The sequence below is a fragment of the Salvelinus fontinalis genome, chromosome 37 (genome assembly GCF_029448725.1).
Source record: "Salvelinus fontinalis isolate EN_2023a chromosome 37, ASM2944872v1, whole genome shotgun sequence".
In the NCBI taxonomy this organism is placed as follows: domain Eukaryota; kingdom Metazoa; phylum Chordata; class Actinopteri; order Salmoniformes; family Salmonidae; genus Salvelinus; species Salvelinus fontinalis.
This window is the reverse complement of record NC_074701.1, coordinates 23299743-23326657: the sequence shown is the minus strand read 5'-3', so window position 1 is coordinate 23326657 and position 26915 is coordinate 23299743. Positions and strand designations below refer to the sequence as shown.

Genomic DNA, 26915 nt, shown 5'->3' with positions numbered 1-26915 from the left:
AGTTGTAGGCCCATTGGTTAATGCACATTACGGTGTTCTAGTACATTATTAGCATAACATTTCCCTTTAACATTTAAGAAAGGTGAAAAGGAAATGTAAAATTGATACAAATGAAAACAATCAATGCTTGAACAGCATTTGTCTCTGACATCATCATATACTTTACACATCACTCAGCTACAATGTTTCTGCAGAGAGCAAGAGCGAGAGTCACAGAGAGAAATAGGAACAACCCCCCACCCCCTTCCTGCCTTAAAGGGCCAGTGCAGTCAAAAATGTGATTTGCCTTTGTTTAATTTCCACACTATGAGGTTGGAATTATACAACCACAGCAACATTCTTTCTTGAGAAATAGCTCTTTGCTAAGCTATTTTTTATTTATTTTTACAATTTTAATTCAAAACAATCATAGTGAGATACCTAATTGTTACTCAGAAATGATTTGATATTGAGATAAAAAAGTCTACCTGGGGCGGCAGGTAGCCTAGTGGTTAGAGCGTTTGGCCAGTAACTGAAAGGTTGCTAGATCAAATCCCTGAACTGACAAGGTAAAAATCTGTTGTTCTGCCCCTGAACAAGGCAGTTAACCCACTGTTCCTATGCTGTCATTGTAAATAAGAATTGGTTCTAATTAACTGACTTGCCTAGTAAAATAAAGGTTAAATCAAAATGGCTGCACTGGACCTTTAACAGCTGCTGCCTGTCCTGTCTAATTAGTCATGGAGTGTGGTGATGCTGCTAATTGTGTATTTACCCTTTAGGTGTGTAGGCCCTGAGTCTGTCTGTCTGTCCCTCTGTGCTGCACACCACTGCTGTGCACTGCTGCCTGTGTGTCTGTCTGTCTGGGAAACATCCCAAACATTTAGGTTGACAAAACCAACAGCAGAGCTGTCTCAAGGGGAGACAGAGCATAATTATGTTTGTATTGAAAGGAGGAGGCACAGGTATGACTTTTTAAAATTTAACTAGGCAAGTCAGTTAAGAACAAATACTTATTTACAATGATGGCCTACCCTGGCCAAACCCAGACAACGCTGGGCCAATCGTGCACGGGCGGTGGTGATACAGCCTGGATCTGAACCAGTGTGTCTGTAGTGACACCTCAAGCACTGGGATGCAGTGCCGTAGACCGCTGCTCCATTCAGGAGCCCAAAGAGGGATAAAGAGGGGAGGGGAGATGCTTGGTGCTTTGGTCAAAAGCAAGTTCAACATAATGATAATTAGTTCAAGAATTGAGCCCAAGTCTATAGGTTCTATTGCCACACCTAAATGAGAAAAACTGATGATGAATCTGCAATAATGTAGCACTTTATAAAAGGATGGCATGTGACATACATGATTAAATATGTAATAAATGTGTGCCTAAGTTAATTTACAATGCATGTCACAATGATTCATTATTACCATCTTCTTTTAATTAAAGGAGTTGTTAAATAGAAGCATTTTAAGCAGTTTGATTATTTAAATTTGGTGTGGTTAGAATATGCTAGCATTCCATAGACTGCAATGTAAAAATAGAAAGACTCAAAATGCCATGATTGTATAATGAAACCATGAAAAGTAGTGCATCTAGCCTGAGATCTGGTGTTTGGAGGGTGAATGAATGTAAACCCAATGTAAGTGTTCTGATACACAAAAAGTGTTTCAAAACAGAAGCACTCTGAAACACCCAGCGGTTCTTCCAACTGAATATTGGTGTTTTTAAGAGAGTGTTGTGAAAACACTTTTGGGGATTTTAGTGCATGTAAAAGGCTGCATCAAAACAAAATAATTATTTATTTTTGTCAGACTGTATCTCTCATACAATCAAATTGTTAAGAAATGCTAATGGTTTGTAGCCTAAATATTGATTGATGATAAGGGCATATGGAGAATATTTTTTGTGGAATTTCAACTTAATTTTCCAATGCTTTATTTATTTGTAATTCAGATTACAAACAGGAGGAGACAGAGAAGGAGTGAAAGTGGGAGTGGGAATTGAACTCTGACTTCTGGGGCAGTAAGATGGTACATTTAATTGGAATTTCATTGGAATTGTACACACTCAACCACACAGCCACACTGTAGAAAAGTATTATGTGGTGAATTGAAATTGATTAAAAAAAAACAAAAAAAAAACATATTGTTAATAAAATGAATGCAAGTTGTTTCAGTGATTTGTTCATTTCATTTTACAAAATAAAATAAAAATAAATCCAACTTAATATGCTGCTCAAATGTATTCTTTTTTGGGATAACAAAGATAGAGAACATTTTGTGATTGAACACATTGGAAGTCTGGTTTTAATCTCCTTCCTATCTTGACACGTGGATCTGTTTTCAGAGGATTATGGGTAATTCAACATTTAGACTAAATTATTATAGGTGTAAGCCTAATGGATCATGATGAACATATATCAAAACAGTCAGACAAAATAAAGTTTAATGATGAGACAACCCGTTCCCACATTTTAAAATGTTATCCTGCAGTGCTTAATGTAAAACCTCTAGTCACTACTTGTGGTTTGAGCACTGTGCTCAACAATGCCTGACAAAATGGGTTAAACTGTCACGTTCTGACCTTAGTTCTTTTGTTATTTCTTTGTTTTAGTATGGTCAGGGCATGAGTTGGGTGGGTTATCTATGTTCGTTTTTCTATGTTGTTTTTTTCCATTTGGCCTGGTATGATTCTCAATCAGAGGCAGGTGTCGTTAGTTGTCTCTCATTGAGAATCATACTTAGGTAGCCTTTTTCCACCTGTGTTTCGTAGGTGTTTATTTTCTGTCTTTGTGTATGTCACCAGACAGGACTGTTTCGTTTCGTGTCATTCTCGTTTATCGTTAGTTTTGTTGTTTTGTTCGAGTATTCGTTTTCATTAAAAGGCATAATGAATACTTACCACACTGCACCTTGGTCGTCCTCTCTTTCTCCCAACGACAAACGTTACAGAAACACCCACCAACAAAGGACCAAGCAGTGTGGTAACGGGCAGCAGCAGCGATCGCAGGACTCCTGGACTTGGGAGGAGATTCTGGACGGAGAAGGACCCTGGGCACAGGCTGGAAAATATCGCCGCCCTCGGGAAGAGCTGGAGGCAGCTAAAGCCGAGAGGCGGTGGTATGAGGAAGCAGCACGAAAGCGCGGCTGGAAGACAGAGAGGCAGCCCCAGGAGGCACACGGGGAGTGTGGCTAAGTCAGGTAGGAGATCTGAGCCAGCTCCCCGTGCTTACCGTGGAGAGAGAGGGACCGGGCAGGCACCGTGTTATGCCGTGAGGCGCACGGTGTCCCCGGTGCACAGGCATAGCCCGGTGCGGTACATAGCAGTGCCTCGTATCGGCCCGGGCTAGAGTGGGCATCGAGCGAGGTGCCATGAAGCCAGCTCAGCGCATCTGGTCTCCAGTGCGCCTCCTCGGGCCGGGGTACATGGCACCAGCCCTACGCATGGTGTCCCCGGTTCGCCAGCACAGCCCAGTGCGGGCTATTCCACCTCGCTGCACTGGCCTGGCTACGGGGAGCATTCAGCCAGGTAGGGTTGGGCAGGTTCGGTGCTCGAGACCTCCAGTGAGCCTCCACGGTCCGGTCTATCCGGTACCTCCTCCACGTACCATACCTTAGGTGGCAGCCCCACGCACCAGGCTGTCTCTCCGTTTCCTTACTCCAGGTGCTCCCGTCTGTCCTGAGCCGCCCTCCTGTCCAGCGCCGCCCGTCTGTCCTGAGCCGTCCGTCTGTCCTGAGCCGCCCGTCTGTCCTGAGCCGCTCGTCTGTCCTGAGCCGCCCGTCTGTCCTGAGCCGCCCGTCTGTCCTGTGCTCCCTGAAACGCCCGTCTGTCCTGAGCCCCATGAGCCGCCCGTCTGTCCTGAGCCCCCGGAGCCGTCCGTCAGCCAGGAGCCGTCCGTCAGCCAGGAGCCGCCGGAGCCGTCCGTCAGCCAGGAGCTGCCCTTCAGTCCGGAGCAGCCTTTCAGTCCGGAGCTGCCCCTCAGTCCAGAGGCGCCCCTCAGTCCAGTGGGGCCATTTATTAGGGTCCCCAGTCCAAGGTCGGTGGCGAGGATCGCCGCTCTAAAGACGCCACTGAAGCGGACTACGACTATGGTGGATTGAGGTCCACGTCCCGCGCCAGAGCCGCCACCGCGGACAGATGCCCGCCCAGACCCTCCCCTACAGGTTCAGGTTTTGCGGCCGGAGTCCGCACCTTGGGGGGGGGGGGGGGGGGGGGGGGGGTTGGTACTGTCACGTTCTGACCTTAGTTCTTTTGTTATTTCTTTGTTTTAGTATGGTCAGGGCGTGAGTTGGGTGGGTTATCTATGTTCGTTTTTCCATGTTGTTTTTTTCGTTTGGCCTGGTAGGATTCTCAATCAGAGGCAGGTGTCGTTAGTTGTCTCTGATTGAGAATCATACTTAGGTAGCCTTTTTCCACCTGTGTTTGGTGGATGTTTATTTTCTGTCTTTGTGTATATCACCAGACAGGACTGTTTCGTTTCGTGTCATTCTCGTTTATCGTTAGTTTTGTTGTTTTGTTCGAGTATTCGTTTTCATTAAAAGGCATAATGAATACTTACCACACTGCACCTTGGTCCTCCTCTCTTTCTCCCAACGACGAACGTTACATAAACTGGCAAATGATCAGATACATAAACCAATGTTAAACATACTCCAGAAGAAGTGATCTAATTCTGAACTAAACAGGATTCAAAACACCATAATAGTGTTTTCAACCTTTTCCGGTAGTGCTCCCAGTCTCTGGCAAGGTGTTTCACAACACTTGATTATACGGTGTAACAATAACCATGTCATGTTTCAAAACATCTCAGGATTATGTGTTTCAATACTGCATCAAAGTTAAGGTTTCGTCTCCTTCAGACTGGTAGCAGCTCAGTTGCCACTAGTTTTGGGTGTAACAATGCACTTAACTTTAACGGTGTGTACTTACCATAATTTCGCACAAGGATGATGCATTAAGAGAAAAACAATACATTAAGAGAAAAAAACACCAGCAATTGACTTAAAAATCCCATGAGCTAAAATGAAAACTAGAATAAATATTCAAAATCAGATCAATTATTGTTTCTGTTAAGGCGTTCCTCCTCCTCTCCATTTTCGGAAAAGGAGGAGTATTGAGGGAACCAAGGCGCAGCGAAGTTTGAACACATAATGATTTATTAAATACACAAAATAGACAAAGACGAAAACGAACTAACTGGATATAACTAACAAAATAACAAAACGATGTAGACAGACCTGAACAACCGAACTTACATATACACGAAGCACGCTGACACAGGAACAGACTACATAAACCGAAAACGAAACGAACAACCGAAACAATCCCGTATGGTGTAAGACATAACACAGACACAGGAGACAATCACCCACAAACACACAGTGATAATGCCCTACCTAAATATGACTCTTGATTAGAGGAAAATGCAAACCACCTGCCTCTAATCAAGAGCCATACCAGGCAAACCGAAACCAACATAGAAACAGGTAACATAGACTGCCCACCCAAAACACATGCCCTGACCATAAACACATAAAAACTAACATAAATAGGTCAGGACTGTTACAGTACCCCCCCCCCAAGGTGCGAACGCCGGGCGCACCAGCACAAAGTCCAGGGGGGGGTCCGGGTGGGCAGTTGACCACGGTGGTGGTTCCGGTTCAGGACGCTGTCCCCGTACCACCATAGTCACTCCCCTCTTCTTTCTACCCCTTCTAATGCCCACCCTAACACTACCTTCCCCTAAATAAACAGCTAGCACCAGGACAAGGGGCAGCACCGGGACAAGGGGTAGCACCGGGACAAGGGGCAGCACCAGAACAAGGGGCAGCACCAGGATAAGGACCATCACTGGGACAAGGGGCAGCACCGGGACAAGGGGCAGCACCGGGACAAGGGGCAGCACCGGGACAAGGGGCAACACCGGGACAAGGGGCAGATCCCGGCTGAAGGACTCTGGCAGGTCCTGTTTGGACGGCTCTGGCAGGTCCATGCTGGCTGACGGCTCTCTACGCTCATGGCAGGCTGACGGCTCTTGACGCTCATGGCAGGCTGACGGCTCTCGACGCTCATGGCAGGCTGACGGCTCTCGACGCTCATGGCAGGCTGACGGCTCTCGACGCTCATGGCAGGCTGACGGCTCTCGACGCTCATGGCAGGCTGACGGCTCTCGACGCTCATGGCGCTCTGACGGCTCTGGCTGCTCATGGCTCTCTGACGGCTCTGGCTGCTCATGGCTCACTGACGGCTCTGGCTGCTCATGGCTCTTTGACGGCTCTGGCTGCTCATGGCTCTTTGACGGCTCTGGCTGCTCATGGCTCTCTGACGGCTCTGGCTGCTCATGGCTCTCAGTTGGCGGCTCTGGCAGATCCTGTCTGGTTGGCGGCTCTGGCAGATCCTGTCTGGTTGGCGGCTCTGGCAGATCCTGTCTGGCTGACGGCTCTAGCGGCTCCTGTCTGGCTGATGGCTCTAGCGGCTCCTGTCTGGCGGATGGCTCTGTAGGCTCATGGCAGACGGGCGGCTTTGCAGGCTCATGGCAGACGGGCGGCTTTGCAGGCTCCTGGCAGACGGATGACTCAGATGGCGCTGGGGAGACGGATGGCTCAGATGGCGCTGGGGAGACGGATGGCTCAGATGGCGCTGGGGAGACGGATGGCTCAGATGGCGCTGGGGAGACGGATGGCTCTGGCCGGATATGGCGCACTGTAGACCTGGTGCGTGGTGCCGGAACTGGAGGCACCGTGCTAATGACAAGCACCTTCCTACTAGTGCGGGGAGCAGGGACAGGGCACACTGTATTCTCAGAGCCTACTCTATCCCTGATGCGTGGTACCGGCACTGGTGACGCCGGCCTGAGGACAAGCACATCAGGATTAGTAGGGGGAGAATATACAGTGTGTACAGGGCTCTGGAGACGCACTGGTAGCTTAGTGCGTGGGGCCGGAACTGGAGGCACCGGGCTAGATACACGCACTACAGGGAGAGTGCGTGGAGGAGGAACAGGGCTCAGGATACGCACTGGTAGCCTAGTGCGTAGTGTAGACACTGTAGATACTAGGCTGGGGCGGGGAGGTGGTGCCGGAAATACCGGACCGTGGAGGCGTACTGGCTCTCTTGAGCATTGAGCCTGCCCGACCTTACCTGGTTGAATGCTCCCGGTTGCCCGACCAGTGCGGGGAGGTGGAATAACCCGCACCGGGCTATGTAGGCGAACCGGGGAAACCATGCGTAAGGCAGGTGCCATGTATGCCGGCCCGAGGAGACGCACTGGAGACCAGACGCGTTGAGCCGGCCTCATGACACCTGGCTCAATACCCAATCTAGCCCTCCCAGTGCGGGGAGGTGGAATAACCCGCACCGGGCTATGCACTCGTACAGGAGACACCGTGCGCTCTACTGCGTAACACGGCGCCTGCCCGTACTCCCGCTCTCCACGGTAAGCCTGGGAAGTGGGCGCAGGTCTCCTACCTGCCCTTGGCCCACTACCCTTTAGCCCCCCCCCAAGAAATTTTTGGGAGTTACTCACGGGCTTTTTCGGCTTCCGTGCCAGACGCGTTCCCTCATAGCTCCGGTTCCTCTCTCCGGTAGCCTCCGCTCTCCTCAGTGCCTCCAGCTGTTCCCATGGGAGGCGATCCCTCCCAGCCAGGATCTCCTCCCAAGTGTAGCAACCCTTTCCGTCCAAAACATCGTCCCATGTCCATTGCTCCTTCTTTTCCTGTCCCTTTCTCCTTTGACTCCGCTGCTTGGCTCTGGGTTGGTGGGTGATTCTGTTAAGGCGTTCCTCCTCCTCTCCATTTTCGGAAAAGGAGGAGTATTGAGGGAACCAAGGCGCAGCGAAGTTTGAACACATAATGATTTATTAAATACACAAAATAGACAAAGACGAAAACGAACTAACTGGATATAACTAACAAAATAACAAAACGATGTAGACAGACCTGAACAACCGAACTTACATATACACGAAGCACGCTGACACAGGAACAGACTACATAAACCGAAAACGAAACGAACAACCGAAACAATCCCGTATGGTGTAAGACATAACACAGACACAGGAGACAATCACCCACAAACACACAGTGATAATGCCCTACCTAAATATGACTCTTGATTAGAGGAAAATGCAAACCACCTGCCTCTAATCAAGAGCCATACCAGGCAAACCGAAACCAACATAGAAACAGGTAACATAGACTGCCCACCCAAAACACATGCCCTGACCATAAACACATAAAAACTAACATAAATAGGTCAGGACTGTTACAGTTTCATATTGTTTCACACCCCATAAACAGCCTTATATGTGGAATATGAGGCTGTTTATCATGTCTCATAACCATTGTGTGCTTTGTTGTTTACTATAGGGCCTACAGTAGGTAATACAGTATTTTGCTGGTGATGTGAGTAGAATAATATAATAAGTGCTCTTTCTCTCTCTCTTTTACACAGACCTCCTTAACTCTAGGAGACCAAGATCGATGCAGGGACAATGTTGTGAAATCAATGAACTAGTCATGATCGTTGTACTGATACACTCACTGAGAAACACAGCAGGGATGTTTAGATTAGTTCCAAGGCACTGAAGCACACACACACACACACACGGACGATGCACACACGCAAGCACAATGTATGCACAAACACCCAAATAAAAACAAACCATTTGGTGGTCAAAAGCTCTTTCTCCAACATCTGATATGTTAGCATATCTATTCCTATCTTTATCAGTTAGAGTTGCTTTGGGGAAACAGGTGTTGAGTTGCGAACAGCCACGTGTAAAGAAGAAGAAGAAGAAAAGAAAGATGAATTGTTGTTGACAAAGATTTACACCAACGTGCTGCATCTGTCATCATTTGACAGAGCAAGGTAAACACACCATTCACCAGAACGCTAAGCCCTACCCACAGGATCTGTAGTATGCGACTGCATATTTCTACGGATTACAAGGTTGTCTCCCTTTTTCTTTCCTCATGGCAGATATCTGAGTGTTTGACCTTTTTAAAATGCAAAACAATTCTCCAACTGGGAGAGCGAATGGGCGGCTCATGATTGTGGTAGTGCATTTGAGGGACTTAACTCACAGAGAGGGAGAGATATTTTATGACTTTCGAAGTCCTGACTTGGTTATGGGGATACAATAACACCTTCAAGGGTTATGCTAATCTTTAAAGACAGGTTATTCTTATTCTGCTCCACACTTTACGTCATTTGAATGAATATTTTACCTCAGACCAAGGCTCCCTCTCCAGCTTTCATTGTATTATCCTCTCCTTCTCTCTTTTTTCACACACAAAAAAAGTGAAGCCTGCAGTCTATTCATTCTCTCCCATATACACTACTGATTTCAGAAGAACATTAAAGTTCATAAAACGTCCTCTTTCTCAATCTCATTCCTAGTCTCTGCTTATAAGTACTGTAGCTACATCAACATAATCAATCATTTCTGAGGGCAGTCAGATCTGGTATACCCATTTTCCCATGTATCTCTCCCCACTTCTAATTAAACAAGAACGATGAGGGAGTTACCTTTATGTTTTACTTTACTTATGAGATTGGGTAAAACTCTGCCTTAACCTAATTCGCCTTCAGCAGCACATTACAGCCCCTCACACACAAACACCCACACACACATGCAATATCACGAGGATTAACTCATGGGGAATCATTCAGATTCAAAAGTTGAACAGTATACAAACTATAAAAGTACCACCTACACATATGCATGTGAATGTGTGCTCGTGTGTGTGTTTCTGTGTGTGTGTGTGTGTCTGTGCGTCCGTCTGTTATGTACGTGTGTGCATCATATTTATCTTTTGCTTTGAAGGTGCTCATTAGAGTCTAAACCCTACAGTCTGATATTAATACTCAATCCACATCTCTCAACATTCTCATTTAAACTGCACTATCTGGTGAGAAATGCACGCTTACGACACCTTGTTTCCATGATTGGTTTCATGTCATGGTGTCTACTGCGTGAAAACTACTCTGACACTTTCAAAGAGCCTTCTAAGAGAATACCGACACATCCTCCTCCTTCCCACATGTTTCTCTCTTTTGTTTTCTTGCCAAATGTGCCGCTTCCATAGCCCCTCTCCCAAAACAGCAACATGTTCATGCTCCGAAACTCTGACTGGGTTTCAATATTTAAGCTTTTGACAGGAGTGTGAGAGTTCAGTTTACTCCTTAATGAGAGATCCAGTCTCTTTACGACTGTATTACAGTAGATAAATATGTGTTGGAACAGGACAAGTGCTGTTTAAAGTGAGGGTATCCTATTACTTCACTATGATTTCCCACAATGCTGACTTCTAAAGAGCAGAGGTTCTGTGAATGGAGAACCAGATGAGAGAGGATATAATAACAATGTAGAAAATTGCAGTTAAATTGTTTTTGAAAGCAAGTTACATTTAATTTGAAATAAGATAATTGTCTCTCTGAGTTTTTCAAAGGAAGCCAGCCAGCTTAAAAGCTTGACTAATCAAAAAACATATTTGTTCAGGTTAATTGAACTGTTGCTGGTGCTGCTCAAATGAGGTAAACAACTCCAAGGACAAACACTCCCAAACTCCATTTGTCACATACAGGCACAGGATGTTGGTGGCACCTTAATTGGGGAGGACGGGCTTGTGGTAATGGCTGGAGCAGAACCAGTGGAATGGTATCAAATACATCAAACACATGTTTACCATGTGTTTGATGCCATTCCATTTGCTCCGTTCCAGCCATTTTATGAGCCGTCCTCCCCTCAGCAGCCTCCACTGGTCACAGGCAATATCAAGTAGGCCACTGAAGAAAACAACGTTGGAAACGGCTAAATGAAGAAGCTTTGTGCTACAAGCTGCCAACAGCACCTGACTTCTAATTAACCTGCCTACACCTGAGCTTGTTGGACATTTTGATCTGAATGTTTGAGACACCTTTGCTTTGACATACATGCAGCAAACATCAGAGTAGGGAGCAGAGTTGTGTTGCATTACTAATCTGTAAAACTGGATAGGTTTAACAGGCTTTGGTAATGGGATTAAATTGTTGTGAGGCAGGGGTTTACTGAGGAGGGAGAGTGGTTCGAGGGAAGTAGAAATGTGCAAATCTTGAGGGGTCCTCTGTTGAATGAACACACGGAAATGGCAGGAAGCTATTGGCTGAAATAAGAAAAGCACAGTGAGGGAGAGGGTTTATCTACAATGCTGTCAGGTCAAAATGTGGGGATAGTTCACAGTGCAAAACGTTTTGCAGTGTGTGTGTGGGGATAGTTTCTTTTGTCAAGAATTGTTTTAGAAATATCATTTTGGATTAACATCTTGATGCATTTTTAAAAATAATTTGTCAAAATGACTATAATAATAATAATAATAAACAAGCAATATCATTAGAAAGGATTCATTCAATAATTTGCAAATTATATATATAGAGAAGTGAACACTAATGCATAGTTAATACGGATGTAATTACACATGCAATGTCATTTAGACATTCTCTATAACAAATCCTCTCAATCTTTGTCTAGCTGGACTGAGAATGGTCTGAGAATTACAGAGATTTCCCTGGTGTTGTGCAGGAAATCTCCATATTACAACATTTCCCATGTAGCGTTTGAATATCTTAATTAGTGTGGCATTGAGAATCTGTCTGATAATTACAGGCTGATTAAAGGCATAGGCCAAGCACTCAACATGATGTACACACTCAAATGAACCGTCCCCATTCACCCTGATAAAAAGGATGCTGTTATTTGATTACAGCTAATTAAATGATTCACTGACTGACACAGTCTTCACGCCTTTTGACATGTTTTCCATGTGCTGTGTGTTCGTGATGGATCAACCCATCCTTGTAATGTTTTTCTTTGTATATTCCCCTCAGGTTGTATATTCATCTAGCTATTTCACTAAACATAAGGTCATATTATCCTACACACAACCCACAGGTGATTTTGCATACACTACTTATTCATCACCTAAAAATGAAAGAGTGGACTTGTGAAAAACAAGTGTGTGTGATGTGGAGTAGGAGCCAGTGTTTTATCCTGCCTGGAGACAACAAGCCAGACCAATCGGCTCTCCAATTGGGACATGAGGCAGCAGCTTGGACAAGACTACAGCTAACAAGCCCCACCACTACTCTGTGCAGTACACACACATGCACACACGGACACACACACACCTTCCGTGAGAGGCTAGAAATGTTACTGCCATATAGAGGTTAACTAGGGAGTTCTTATCTCGACTTGGCAAACTCCCTCCATGATGGGGACATTTGCAGGACATCTTATCCTCTGGTCCTCTGTAGGAATGAGATAGCTGGTACCTTTATCACCACAGCCTCTGGAAAGCTTAGGCACACGGTAACAAGGATCTTTGGGTTGGCAGGGAATGCAGACTGACTGCCATGTCCTACAGAGAGTAGAGAGATAGACAGATCAGTTGGACCACGTAGCACTGCTGTTAAATTACATTTCTCTCTCTGCCTCTGAGTGGAGTGGGCTCTTTCTCATTTCAGCCTAAGATGAGAACTGTTTTTGTCTGAAGGTTGAGACCGTAATGAACCAGCCTGAGCAGAAATAAACACACATCTTAATGTGAGCTCATTGCATCAGTTCAAATTTGTTTCATTAGAGAGGGTGAGGGTGGGAAAGAAAGAGAGAGCGATAGAGAGAATTTATAAAAAGGGCAGGGAAGGACACAAAAAGAGGGTGAGGCTGCAAAAGAGGTGGGAGAGAGGAGGAGGGGGTATTTTGCCATTAGTTATCTTGGAACCAGAGTAAACAGAAAACATTCGTAGGATGTTGTGTGAATTTGCCGAGCCATCTCCATGACAACTCTATTTTCCAGTCGCATCTTTAATGAATAGGTAATGGAAGAAATGCAAAGCGCAAAACTTCATTACTGCAACGGTCATCTGCAATAAAAGGGAATTACAGAGGCTGTCATTTGCCGAAATTGGCTTGCTGAATATTCGTCTGGTACAACATGAGGGTAAACTTGTGTTTAGGGAGACTGGGAGAAGGGCAGTATTGGAGCTCTTTGTTAATAATGTAGATGAGGGTACCTCTGAATAGGCAGCTAGTCCAGGTGGTGGTGGAGATAGTAGTATGAGGAAACAGTGTAGCTTTTTCCAGACAACAGGCATTCACTAAGACTACGCAAATTGAATCCTTGATGAAACAGACTACAGACAATATCAGCTGTTATTGAAATGTTTGATCAAGAATACTTTTTGTTGCCATGTCTCTCTTTTTTCTATCCACATGGGCCTATTTGTTTTTATGGGAAAAACTTGACAATTTTATGCTTTGTGTTCCAAGGACATCATCCAATCATATTCTTACTAAAAGGACCTTTGTTATGCTGAACTGTTGACCCAAACATGCATGTTTCATTTTGTTGCCACCTTGCACTTTGCTCCCTCAAGGCTGACCTATATTATCATGCTAATGTAACTTAGGGAGGATCACAAAAATTATTTTATTTTATATTTACAGATCAAAATCGGAGGGAAGTAGAGGATGAGGGAAAGTGCCTTACAATAACATGAAGGCCACCTTCGTTTGCTTTAGCACCTTCATGCAGGGAGGGATACAGAGAACTTTGGTTGTCTGGCAATCTTCCGGTCCTTATCAAAGCCTTTTCTCTCCAGCAGGTGCAGAACCTCTCAACTCATCACATCAAAGAGACACACCTGCAAATAAATAACAGCAAACAGACACGGTGGATCGAGGCTAGGGCCTCCAGCAACAAAGAGGTACGATTCATTTCAAAGTGTCTAATTTAATATTCATCAAGGTACGCTTTGGTGGTTGAAAGCTTGTTTACTGAATTGTGTCTTTTGTCTGTGAGAGACAGTGATTGGAAGTCTGATACGCCAGCTGGCATCTGTTTGCACTTGTTGGTCCATATTTACACATCACAGTGTGAACACAAACACGCACAAACAAATACACAGTAACACTCGCGCGTGTATACATACACACGCACATACACAAATGCATACAAACATGGTATGGATGCACCACATAGGGCTTGTTCGACATTGCAGCCGACAGACTGCCTGATCTGCAGATCACCTTGCATCATAAATAACTGCTCATTATTATTAGTAGATCAGTAAGTCAGTCACCATTTACCCACAATGCATAATGTATTTGATCCTCTCGAACAGGTCTTTTGAGTATGGGTTCTTTCACTTATCATGGTTATGATGGGAGAATGGGTTTTACTGTGTTTTGTAGAGTTAGGGTGGGTGGGGGGGCTGTTCTTGACCTCTCTGTGAACTGAATAAATTAGGACGCTGTTGCCACAGAGATTTAAAATACATCCCTACGTCGGGACAGAGGGTGGGTGGAATGGGCAGAGGAAACAGAAACAAAGCTACCTACAAATATACAGACAGAGAAAGGGGTCAAGTCGTCTGTAATTGAGTTCATGATTCTCAATGTGTTCCCCTGTGAGTTCTTCCTCCTCTATGAAGAGAGTGTGTGTGTGTGTGTTTATTGCTTTTCTATTATTTCTCTATTTTCTTTCTCTCTGATTGGTTGGGAAGGGCCTGTTGTTTACAAATACAATTTGATTTGATGTTGAGCTGCTTGAGGCTGGGGTGTGGTGCACAGTCAATGAATGGAACAGACATGTTGTGGTAAGGCCAAGACCAGCACTATAGCCTCACTATCCAGCAGGTGCAGGCAGAAAATACAGTCCAAAGTAACTCACAGACAGATGGACAGACTGACCGCCAGACAGAGAGGTGCAGGTGTTACTTTGTAAGCAGCACCTGCTTCTCAATACGGCTAAAGGCTCCTCTTCATGCATACTGTACAATTCTCTCCCCAAGCATTAATACAGTCACACAATCTACCGGTTCATAACTTTCATCAATCAAAGGCCACAGAAACCCTGATACCACCTCCACTCTTCTTCCCTTATCCAAATTCAGTTCAACTGCCTCTGTAAGATAAGATATTTGATGGTGCCTATGAATTGCGATTCCAGGTGGATACATCTTTGCCTTTCCTTACATTACTGTATCGTTGATTTATATTTTTAGCAAGTCTCCCATAGGGTGGAAGATAAAAGATAAGAGGATGATCTTAGATAGAAGACAGATGACTATCTAACTCTTTCTCTACTCTTGTGGTTACTGAACACATGTTCTGTCCATCCACCGTCTCCAGCCGCAAACCTACTAACTGTGAGAGAATGGATGGTTCAAAAGGTCAGCTCATTGTCTAATTCATCTCTTCTATAAATACTGCATGATCTAACAGTGAAGTAAAGGTCAGGCAAGATAGAGACCCTGGAGAGAAAGAAAAAAATGAAAAACAATCTCCCTGTAGAGTGCTCATTGAAAGAGAGCAGCTGCTCCCCAGCCCACCTCTCGCTCTCTCTCTTTGCCCGCATAGAGAATATATAGACATCCCAAGCAGGTGTCCTCCTTGCCTTACACCCGACCCTCCCTCCTCTCGCTCCTCTCCCCAGTACAGTTGGCCATGTCCTCTTTAAGTGGTTACAGTGAAACAGATTGCTGCTGAGGGGTATCTGCCAGCCTTTGGGACATGTTGTAGCATGTCTAATAGACATCATCGCTCCCTTCCATGCAGATGCTCTAATTTGCCTGTCTCTGACATGAAGTACAAACCCGATTTCTTTCCCTTTTTTCATTCCCAAGACTGGGCCCGACAGGTGACGTATTTCTTGATGAGGTCATGCACAACATAACAGATAACTACTGTACCTGTCAGACCATAACCATTACTCATACAGAGCTGCCATCTGCTGGAGATATTGTGAATTTAGCCGCGAAACTCTCTGTAGTAGTGACGGCCATTCCGCCTCTTTCAGTGAGCTGGCTCTTTTGGCTCCCAAATGGCTCTTTAAAAAATATATGTTTTGTATTTTTTTCAAGTTAAACAGTTTGTGATTCTTTGACTAAGATTGGTGTTAAAACAATTCTAATTAAATTATTAAATGAAATCATACTCTAGCTTAAGCACAATGTATTTATAAATGCATTAGTTTGTTATGAAAAATAATGCTATTAAACATGTGCATTTAAAGTATAACTTTTTAAATGTATATAAACAAAGTGCATATAAATGTAACAACTCAAAACGAATACAATCTGAACAACATAATAATAGAATATTGCACCATCAAAGAAAAATAAATAACACCGTGTAAAACTGTAGTATCCCACTTAAACATTAAACTGGTCCCTCTTTTCTCTCTCTTCTTTATTGCCATGTTATAACCAGCAGCACACAGCAATGCTGACCATATTTTGCTTTTATGAGAGATTTGCATTCAGAAATGCAAGCTGCATGCAGTTTTTTCTCTCAGTAATTATTTGTCCCGTTTTCGAGAAGACCCTCTGAGAGAACGGATGTGGCCATTATGCAGAGTCTCCCTGTTCTGACTTTAGTAAGCCGTGGGTAGACAGAGGCCTTGTTCTTCCACCAGCTCAGAGGAGGGGCTCCTCCAAATAGGATCGAACCTCCATTATGGCATCTGCTGAGGGATTCCTTCATGCTGCATCCCCAGTTGCTCTCTCGTCAAACAGCATCCAAACAGCAGACGTTTGTGGCACTACTGCTGGTGCTTCTAATCCATCTGATCCCTCTTCTGCCTGTTGCCCTGGCACCTGAGCCAGCTGACTGCTGGGGATGTCACTCCCTGCTGCTGAGGTTATTCTTTGAAGAGCCTCATCAATCGCTCTGGCATCACTGAAGGCTAATTTCTTAAACCTGGGGTCAAGTGCAGCGGTTTCTGATAGCACAAAATTATATTCCATTCTGTGGATTCTGTCCATTGATGAACATAGGGTGTCCATCAACTTTGTCACATGTCCTGTGGTTACATTTGCTTCTCTCTGGCGGCTGGCTGTGATTCGCTGCAGACCATTACACAGGAGTATCATTTTTGAGGCTGTCACATAGCTGAAAAGAGAGAACAGTAACTTATTAGTTCAGGTTCATGTTTTGTCTACTGATACTACATTCTCATGTACTGCTCATATACATATATAATACTGGATTAAATAATGATGTAGTAATAACTGCTTACTGTACCTCTCTCCACTGATCTCCACAGTGACCTGCTCAAAGGGTTCCAGGACTCTGCACACCTCCTCCACCACCTCCCATTCCTCTTGGGTCAGAGCATCAACAGGTGCATTGACAATGGCCAGGGTAGAGATGATGGCATCCTATGACTCAAAAAAACCAATTCAACATATAAAATGTTGAATTCCACCTTGTAGTGCAGTCTTGTTTAGGCCTCAGCTCAGGCATCCCCATCTGGCGTTGTGTAGACTTAAGTTTTTCAGTGTAACGGATGTGAAATGGCTAGCTAGTTAGCGGGTACGCACTACTAGCGTTTCAATCAGTTACGTCACTTGCTCTGAAACCTAGAAGTAGTGTTGCCCCTTGCTCTGCAAGGGCCGTAGCTTTTGTGGAGCGATGGGTAACGACGCTTCGTGGGTGACTGTTGTTGATGTGTGCAGAGGGTCCCTGGTTTGCGCCCGTGTTGGGGCGAGGGGACGCCGTAAAGTTATACTGTTACATTGATGCTGTTGACCCGGATCACTGGTTGCTGCGGAAAAGGAGGAGGTTGAAAGGTTCGTGGGTGACTGTTGTTGATGTGTGCAGAGGGTCCCTGGTTTGCGCCTGTGTTGGGGCGAGGGGACGCCGTAAAGTTATACTGTTACATTGATTCTGTTGACCCGGATCACTGGTTGCTGCGGAAAAGGAGGAGGTTGAAAGGGGGGTGAGTGTAACGGATGTGATATGGCTAGCTAGTTAGCGGGTACGCGCTACTAGTGTTTCAATCAGTTACGTCACTTGCTCTGAAACCTAGAAGTAGTGTTGCCCCTTGCTCTGCAAGGGCCGCGGCCTTTGTGGAGCGATGGGTAACGATGCTTCGAGGTCGGGGCGAGGGGACGTACTAAAGTTATACTGTTACATCAGCACCTTCTGTGCTCATGTGGAAGTATTCCACAGCTGCTTTTACTTTGGCCACAGTGGGCTTCATCACCTTCAGAGCATCTCTTACAATCAGGTTGATTGTGTGGGCAAGACATGGATGATGGGTCCATTTTTAAATTTTCATGGCTTTGGTTATGTTAGCTGCATTGTCGCTAACACAACAGACCACTTTTCCATCTACTTGCCATTCTCTGGCCACTCTCAACAGTTCCTCTGCTAAGTTCTCTAAGGTGTGTCTGTCGCTGAACTCAAAGCAGTCCAGAAGACAGCTAGACATCGAAAAATCTTCAATGAAGTGACATGTAACCGACATGTAAGAAGTGGTTACCCTTGACGTCCAGCAGTCAGTGTTAAGGCAAACTGCAGTCGCTTTTTGGACTCTTTCACGCACTGAAGCCTGTGTGCTCTCGTACAGTTGTGAAATAAGTGATTTTGAAAGGGTTTTTTCCTGCTTGGAGTTGTGTACATTGGATTTAGACTATTGCTATAATTTCTAAAACCTGTCCTCCACTATCGAAAATGTATGTAAATCGGTGGCAATAATTTTAGCCAATGCGATATCAATTTGGCCTTGTTTTGCTACAGACATAGACTTTGGCATACTGGTCCATAGAAGACTGCGTTGCTGTGGGTCGCGGAGTAGGCCTACTTGACTTGACGTGTGGAGGTGCTGGCTCCACCACTATTACTAGCAGGCACACTAGTTTCTCGAAGCTCCGCTACAACTAGCTTCACAGTTGGGTGCACAGTTCGCATATGGAGGTGTAGGTTGTGCGTAGAACCGGCTTTATATGAGATTTTGTTTTGGCAAATTCTACACTGTGCTCTAACATTGCCTACATTATTAAAATACATCCAAATGCTACTTACTGTGCTCCCAACTCATTTTCCAGCTGTTGTTTTCACAGCTGTCCTTCCTCTCTCCTCCGCTGCTAAGTGTGTGGCTGTGAGTGAGTTGGCTCGGCCCTCCCTCACGCATCTTTGGTTCATTGGTTGACACTGCGTGTCTGATTGATAGGAACAACAGGTGAGGCTGTTCGTCTGAACAGACAGTCAGAACGAATGTGTGTGCTTGAGCATTTAGGCCTATATTATTTTATTTGTTAATTATATTTATTTAAATCTTTTGATTATTTATATCTTATTTTTTTTAAATGTATTTATAGATTCGGCTCTTCTGATATGCGAGCCGGCTCCCAAAGTTCAGCTACCAACGTTCAGTTACGAACGACCCATCACTACTCTGTAGGCGCAGTACGGAAGACAGAGCAATCCACATGCAGGCACGCAATCACACACACACATTGCACCTCAATCATGTTTGCTATTCAGCTGGTGTAAGTGCCTCAGATGGGATTGTGGCAGTATCAATTCAACAAAGTTCTAAATAAAAAGCTTGCATTTTATTGGTGAATCTTTTATCAGTAGAGGAATATAATGCCATGTCTACTCAGTGTCTTCTTTTGTCTTTTATACATCACATTTAATAATCTTTCTCATTTATGACGTTTTTTTTATCTACTTCCTTAAATCCTATGATGAATGGTGTAATTTAGATGGCCCTTCATTACGTAATTAATCTGGACTTGATGAATTACTGAGGAACAAAAGGGTTGGGTGGTAGCCTGATCTGTATTACAGTAAAAACACAGTTCTTAAGAGAAATGTATAATACAATTCAACATCTCCGTATCTCAATGTTGACGTTTTTTATTTGCACTTGTAAGACTATCAAGATGTGTTGCTTTCAGATTTCCTAAAGAAGAGTATCTGGATAATATGGTGTATTCATCTAATGCCTGCTATGGTAGGAGTATCTGGAAGGCTTGGACGAGGAGGAACAGTTGGAAGCTGCCAGCACTCCAAGGGACACAGGACGGTCCTCATCATGCCTCCCGAACCACATAAAGCGCTCTCCTGCCTGGGCAGCAGCTGCCACAGTGGACCTCTCCAGATGGTTCCTGGGAAACGCCTGCTGGTGGTGCCCTCTGTGTCCTGACTGTCCTGTTAGTGTGTCTGATAGGTTGAGAAGTCTTCCCTCATCCTCCCCACGCCACTCACACTTCCAAAGACGATGTCTTTGTTTTCTTTGTAGTGGCTGCATTATGCCAATTTACTTCAATTAATTTGAAACTAGTTAGATACAGTTTAATTTAAAGGCCCAGTGCAATCAAAAACTGGAGTTTTCTTTGTTTTATATATATTTCCACACTATGAGGGAGGAATAATACTGTGAAATTGTGACATTACCAGGCAGTAAATGTATTAATAAACCAATAACAAAGGGAGTTCCAAACCTCTCTGCCAATAACAATGTTTTCCCCTCCACTCAGACTACTACCAGACAGTCCTAGCATTTTAATTTAAAACAACCACAGTAAGGTAGGCTACTTAATTGTTACCCAGAAATGATTTGATATTGAGATAAAAACGGCTGCATTGGCCCTTCCAAATATGTAACTTGGGGAAAGGGAATACGAAAATAAAGGAATAATTAATGTTGCTAAAGATAAGTCAGGGTAAAGAATAGAAAAATAAAATAATCAGAACATAAGATAATGAATAGAAAGTTATTAAATTTGTCTAGCCTTTTCTGGAAACTCACTGGAAGCAAACTTCTAGAAGGAAATGGCATATCCGGGTCAAAAGTAAACAAATGTGAAGGTAGCAGCAACTAACAAGACCCAGAGTACATCGGTTGCAACATCACAACCGACATGTTCTATCAATCTAAAAATCCAACCCAAACCAGCATTCTTGTATATGTGTTTGTCTAAATCCAATTATATCAGATACTGTATTATCATGATGTTGTATTAGAAGCTACTTATTCTTCATAGTTTAATTTGGAGTTTGGCTCAATTCATAATCCTGCAAATGCAGTATTTTATTTCGTTGTTTCACCCGGAAGTTGTGAGCTCTCTCGCTACTTTGAACAGAGACATTATAAAAGCAGGATATACGAATCACAGCATGAAATAAATGGGGTTTGTATAACGCTCCGCCCAGCAGACTTTCGACCAATCGCGTTTACGTTTTTGTGCTAATCGTCAATCTGGGTATGATTCGAGAAACCTATTTTCCTCGAAAGCACGTAATGACACAAGTTTAACGATATACGATATTACAGAGGACAAATTAATCTCAAATCTTGGAAAATATTTGTAATACTGAGCTTCTTGTTCACGTAATTCATGCTCATGTTGGGTTTTTGTGCTAGCACTCAATTGACTCCTTGAAGAAAAGACCGTCTTCTCGGAGTGTACCCAGAATGCGCCGCCTGGCCCATTGACGACGTACGGGTAACGTGCACAGTGTCCTGAAATATGGTCCCAATAGAGTTTCCAATCTCCTCAAAGGTATCCCTGCTCTGACGTCTAGCTTTACCAGAAAGGAAGAGGCGCCAAGATGGCGACTTGAATAGACGCTTTTTTTTTTACCGAGCTCCGTACCAAACTTCAGAAAGATTGTGAAAAAAAAACAAGTTTACAGTCATTACTATTTTTATTTGTTCAAGATATAAGACCTTTCCTGATACTGGAATAATAATTGGATAATTTATTTAGGCATGTCCATGCAAAGTCGTGACAAGAAAAAGAAAGGAAGAAGTTAGCCGTTCTATTGCTAATCAACAAGAGAGAAACGTGCTTATAGACAACTGCCATAACTACGCATGCCCTATGGATAATATCATGCTTTCGAATGCTGTTGAAGATGACGAATTCCCCCCTTTTATCGGTTACTCCGTGCAAATCTCCACCCTCCAAAAAACCCAACATGAACTCTGACATCCTGGCTACCCTCTCCTTACTCATCAACTCCAGGTCTTACGCCATTGAGAAAATGGTTATCGAATGCTTGAAAAAGACTGAGGATGTGGTGCATGTGGTGATGTGAAAACGAGAGTGGCAAAAGTTGAAAAAAAGTGTGGAAAAGAATAACAATGTCTACCATAGACGTCTCACTGATCTGAAACAATACACAAGAAGATGGAACCTGAGACTACGGCTTGCCAGAGGTGGAGAATGAAGATGTGCGAGGAGAGGCCATCCGCATCTGCCAAGAAGTTATGCCTGCAGAGAAGAACAAAGTTGGTGATACCATCGACGTTGTGCATCGCCTCGGCAAGAAGCAACAGCAAAACGATTCAAGACCAAGGGGTATCATCATCCTCTTCACTGCCAGATTCTACAGGGATGCTGTTTGGAAAGCTGCTAGGAAGAACGCCTTCCTTCAGAGCCATGGTATGCGTTTCGCCGAGCATCTCAGCCCGGAGGACATAGAAAGAAGGAACAAGTTGTGGCTAACGATCAAGATAGCACGAAATGAGGGAACGGCTGCTTACTTCGTCGTAGGACGAGGCTTCATCAACGGTTCAGAAATCCATATTCCTCCCTAAAATCTCACCAGAAGGAACAGGTTGATGGTTTCAGCCATGTTATTCTCATTTTCCTTATGTTGTTTACCTAACAAGCATCAGGTGACTATTTTTTAGGAATACTCAGGTACTTCAATTCATTAGTTTGTTCTTGTATGACCAGAATACCTATTTTGTTTACAAACTTATGAAGAAGATTGAAAGCTGTATTTATTTTATGTATACAGTAACTAAGATACTACACTGCTCAAAAAAATAAAGGGAACACTTAAACAACACAATGTAACTCCAAGTCAATCACACTTCTGTGAAATCAAACTGTCCACTTAGGAAGCAACACTGATTGACAATACATTTCACATGCTGTTGTGCAAATGGAATAGACAAAAGGTGGAAATTATAGGCAATTAGCAAGACACCCCCCAAAACAGGAGTGATTCTGCAGGTGGTGACCACAGACCACTTCTCAGTTCCTATGCTTCCTGGCTGATGTTTTGGTCACTTTTGAATGCTGGCGGTGCTCTCACTCTAGTGGTAGCATGAGACGGAGTCTACAACCCACACAAGTGGCTCAAGTAGTGCAGTTCATCCAGGATGGCACATCAATGCGAACTGTGGCAAAAAGGTTTGCTGTGTCTGTCAGCGTAGTGTCCAGAGCATGCAGGCGCTACCAGGAGACAGGCCAGTACATCAGGAGACGTGGAGGAGGCCGTAGGAGGGCAACAACCCAGCAGCAGTACCGGTACCTCCGCCTTAGTGCAAGGAGGTGCACTGCACCTAAACACAGTTTATGGAATGAGCTAATTTTACTTTAAATTGACTTAAATGGTGCATATCTCTGTTCCTTATCGTTTACGTTCACTGCTCCCACGTCTTTGACTCATCCTACTACAGTTTATACTTTTATATAATCTTTGTTGTTTTGTCTTTGTTTTGTAACCCCCTAGCATTAAGAGAAACTAATGTGAAGCGCAAGTTCTTATTTTTATTTGCTAAACAATTTTGAACAGATCTTTGCTTTCTTCAAGCGTCTCACTCAATTTCAGCTGATGCCAACTTATGGAGGTCACAGTGGGGCAACGATATTTGGCTTTCCCATGGATCTGAACGCTCCGCTGGTATCACTACAATGAAAAATATCTTTGGTGGTAATATTCTACACTCAGAATGTGACCCCTTTTGTCACTTTATTTGTCTTGTGATCAGTTACAATGACATTACGCTCATTACTGTAAACTTCTATGGGTACAACACCAAACATGAGAATGATGAGTTGCTTGAATCTATAGAGAAACATATGCTTCATTGGTTATCTAAATTTCCCAATTCGTTATTATTGATAGAAGGGGACTTTAACATTACTATAGATAATTCAACTGATTGGATGGCCCCCAGGTAGACCAACCAATCAGAATTTGGGTTTAATACTTTTTATGGAAAAGTTTGATCTTACTGATATATGGAGAGAGAGGTTTCCGGCCGACAGATCTTTCACTTGGAGTAACAAAACAGGTTCCAGACAATCCAGAATAGATTTTTGGCTTATATCCAAATGTATTGATAGTGAGTGTGTTACTACAAATATCTGTACTAATCCCCTCACAGACCATAGAGCCATTTACATTGATATCAAAATATTTACCCCTGATACTAACGTTGGCAGAGCATCCTACTGGAAGCTAAATAGCTCATTATTAAATAATGATATAGTTACATTTGAGGTTAAAGATCTGCTCTCACACTTTTGGGAAAGGGCTTGTGAAGAAAAATCTTATTGGAAGAACTGGGAGCTCTTTAAATTTGAGGTGTCCAAATACCTTAGAAAATATGGTAGTAATCTTGCTAAGACCAGAAGAGCTGAGAAGGAAAAGGTGATCATTAAGATAACTTCCCTTTCTCAGATGTCCCCAGCCGGCCTCTCGGGGGAGAAGAAGATGGAACTAATTGAGTTACAAAATAAACTGGATAATATATATAGATTAAAAGCAGAAGGAGCCTTTATTAGATCTAGGAGAAAATGGATTGAGGAGGGAGAACAGAATTCATCCTATTTCTTTAGACTTGAGAAATTTCATTCTAAAAATAACACTATCCATAAATTAAACATTGATGGTGTTATTACAGATGACCAAAAATTAATCGCTAAATACTGTAGCAATTTTTACAGAAAATTTTATAGCTCTACGTACTGTCAGGAATCGACAGATGTTTTTTAAGTCACTGAATAATGTTCACTCTATCAGTGATATAGAATATAAACAGTGTGATGAACCCATCAAAGTTGAAGAGATTATAGAATCTATCAAACATCTAAAGAACAATAAATCACCAGGTGTTGATGGAATTACATCAGAATTTTACAAATTATTTTCTGAACAAGTAGCTCCCTTCCTGTTTGAAGTCTTTTTAGAGAGTATTAAAAACAATGTTCTCCCTCCTACAATGAGTCAGGGGTTAATAACACTGATACCTAAGCCTAAAAAATAAGTGCTGCTCATTGATAACTGATGTCCAATTTGTCTTCTTAATAATGACTATAAGATATTAGCCTTACTACTTGCAAAAATAATTAAACAAGTCCTGGATGCAATCATTGATGAAACACAGTCTGGCTTCATGAGGAACAGACATATTTCTAACTATGTCCAGACTAGTATTAGACATACTTGACTACTCAGACCTAATAACTGAGGATAGCTTCATATTATTTTTTGATTTTTATAAAGCATTTGACACAGTAGAGCATCAGTTTCTCTTCCACTCCCTTGAGAGACTTGGCTTTGGGGATTTTTTCTGTAAGGCTATTAAGACTTTGCAAATGGTAACAGCTCTATCAAATTGAAATATGGCACCTCACCTAGATTTGAGTTAAAGAGAGGAATTATGCAAGGTTGTCCTATCTCCCCATACCTGTTTTTATTAATCACCCAACTTCTTGCGAATTCTTTAAATAATAGTCCTGTACAAGGTATTTCCATAGCTGGTAAAGAAATTATTATAAGCCTGATGATACTACACTTTTTCTGAAAGACGCTAACCAAATTCCCATATCGATCAATGTGATACAATCCTTTTCCAAAGCGTCTGGTCTATATCTTAACATTAATAAATGTGAACTCATAGCTGTCAAAGATTGTGTGACACCTTCATATTATTGTATTCCAGTAAAAGAAGAACTTACATATTTAGGCATAACCATTACAAAGGATCAGGCTTACTAAATTTTAACCTTCTTATTAAAAATACCCAGAAGAAGCTAAGTCAATGGCTACAGAGGGACTTATCTTGAAAAGGTAGAGTCCTAATAACCAAGGCCGAAGGTATCTCTAGACTAGCATATGGCACTCTATCTTTATATCTTGACAGTAAAATAAGCAAGGAGATAGACCAGATGCTTTTCAACTTTCTTTGGAGAAACCGTACCCATTACATTAGGGAAACTGTTGTAATGAACACTTATGAGAATGGTGGGCTGAATTTTCTGGACTTTACTAATTTAAATAATACTTTTAAGATCAATTGGATAAAATAATTCCTAAGAAGACCCACTTCTATCTGGAATTTTATTCCTCATCATGTCTTCTCTACTTTTGGTGGCCTTAACTTCATGTTGTTTTGCAATTATAATATTGACAAAATTCCAGTGAAACTTTCTGCTTTTCATCGGCAGGTTTTCTTGTCATGGTCCTTAATTTATAAACACAATTTTTCTCCACACAGATATTATATATGGAATAATTGGGATATATTGTATAAAAATACTTCTTCGTTTTTAGAATATTGGTTCCGAAATAATATCCTATTGGTGAGCCAACTGGTAAATGCAGAGGGTCTTTTACCCAGTTATAAGGAATTCTTATCCCGTTACAAGGTCCCTGTAACACCTAAAGATTTTGCAATTGTTTTAGATGCCATTCCCTCAGGTGTTGCTCTGTTATTCAGGAACGTGTCAAGACCTGACCCTCAGAGCCTACCTTCTATTGACCCTGTTGACTCATCAGTAGGAAAGATTTGTTTCTCTTTTGGTCCATTCAACAACAGAGCGATACGAACCTTGTTTCAGCAGGATGTTGTATCTATACCCTATGTCATGCCTTATTGGAATGGATTTATTGATAATATCTGTTGGGGAAAACTTTGGATGTTGCACACACACACCTAGTTGTTAACAAAATTAAGGAAGTTTCCTTTAAAAGTATTCATAAATACTATCCTGCCAACCACTATATGAAGAAGTTTAAGGAAAACATCAACTCAAATTGCTCCTTTTGTAATGACCACCCAGAAACAGTGTTGCATCTTTTTTGGCATTGTATTCATGTAAGAAAACTGTGGCAAGACATCAGTAGATTTATAATTTAACACATTTATGAAGATTTTACACTATTGTGGAAAGATGTACTGCTTGGACTCTTTACATATGATAGAAATAAGCTGAAACATTTTTATGTAATTAATTTCATTATTCTTTTGGCCAAATTTCATATACACAAATGTAAATTTACAAACAAAAAAACACATTTTCTTACCCTACTAAAAGAAATTGAACTGTATTTTAAGACAGTTAAATACTCTAACAAAAA

At 42.9% G+C, this 26915-nt stretch overlaps 1 long non-coding RNA gene across 1 annotated transcript; it reads right to left on the bottom strand.

Annotated features, from left to right (window-relative positions):
- Positions 1-13748: 13748 nt before the first annotated feature.
- Positions 13749-20890, bottom strand: LOC129836385 (uncharacterized). Its single transcript, XR_008756652.1, has 3 exons — positions 18825-20890; positions 17040-17707; positions 13749-16907 (listed from the first exon to the last, which is right to left on the bottom strand). It is a non-coding gene; the product is annotated as an uncharacterized LOC129836385 (long non-coding RNA).
- Positions 20891-26915: the final 6025 nt, after the last annotated feature.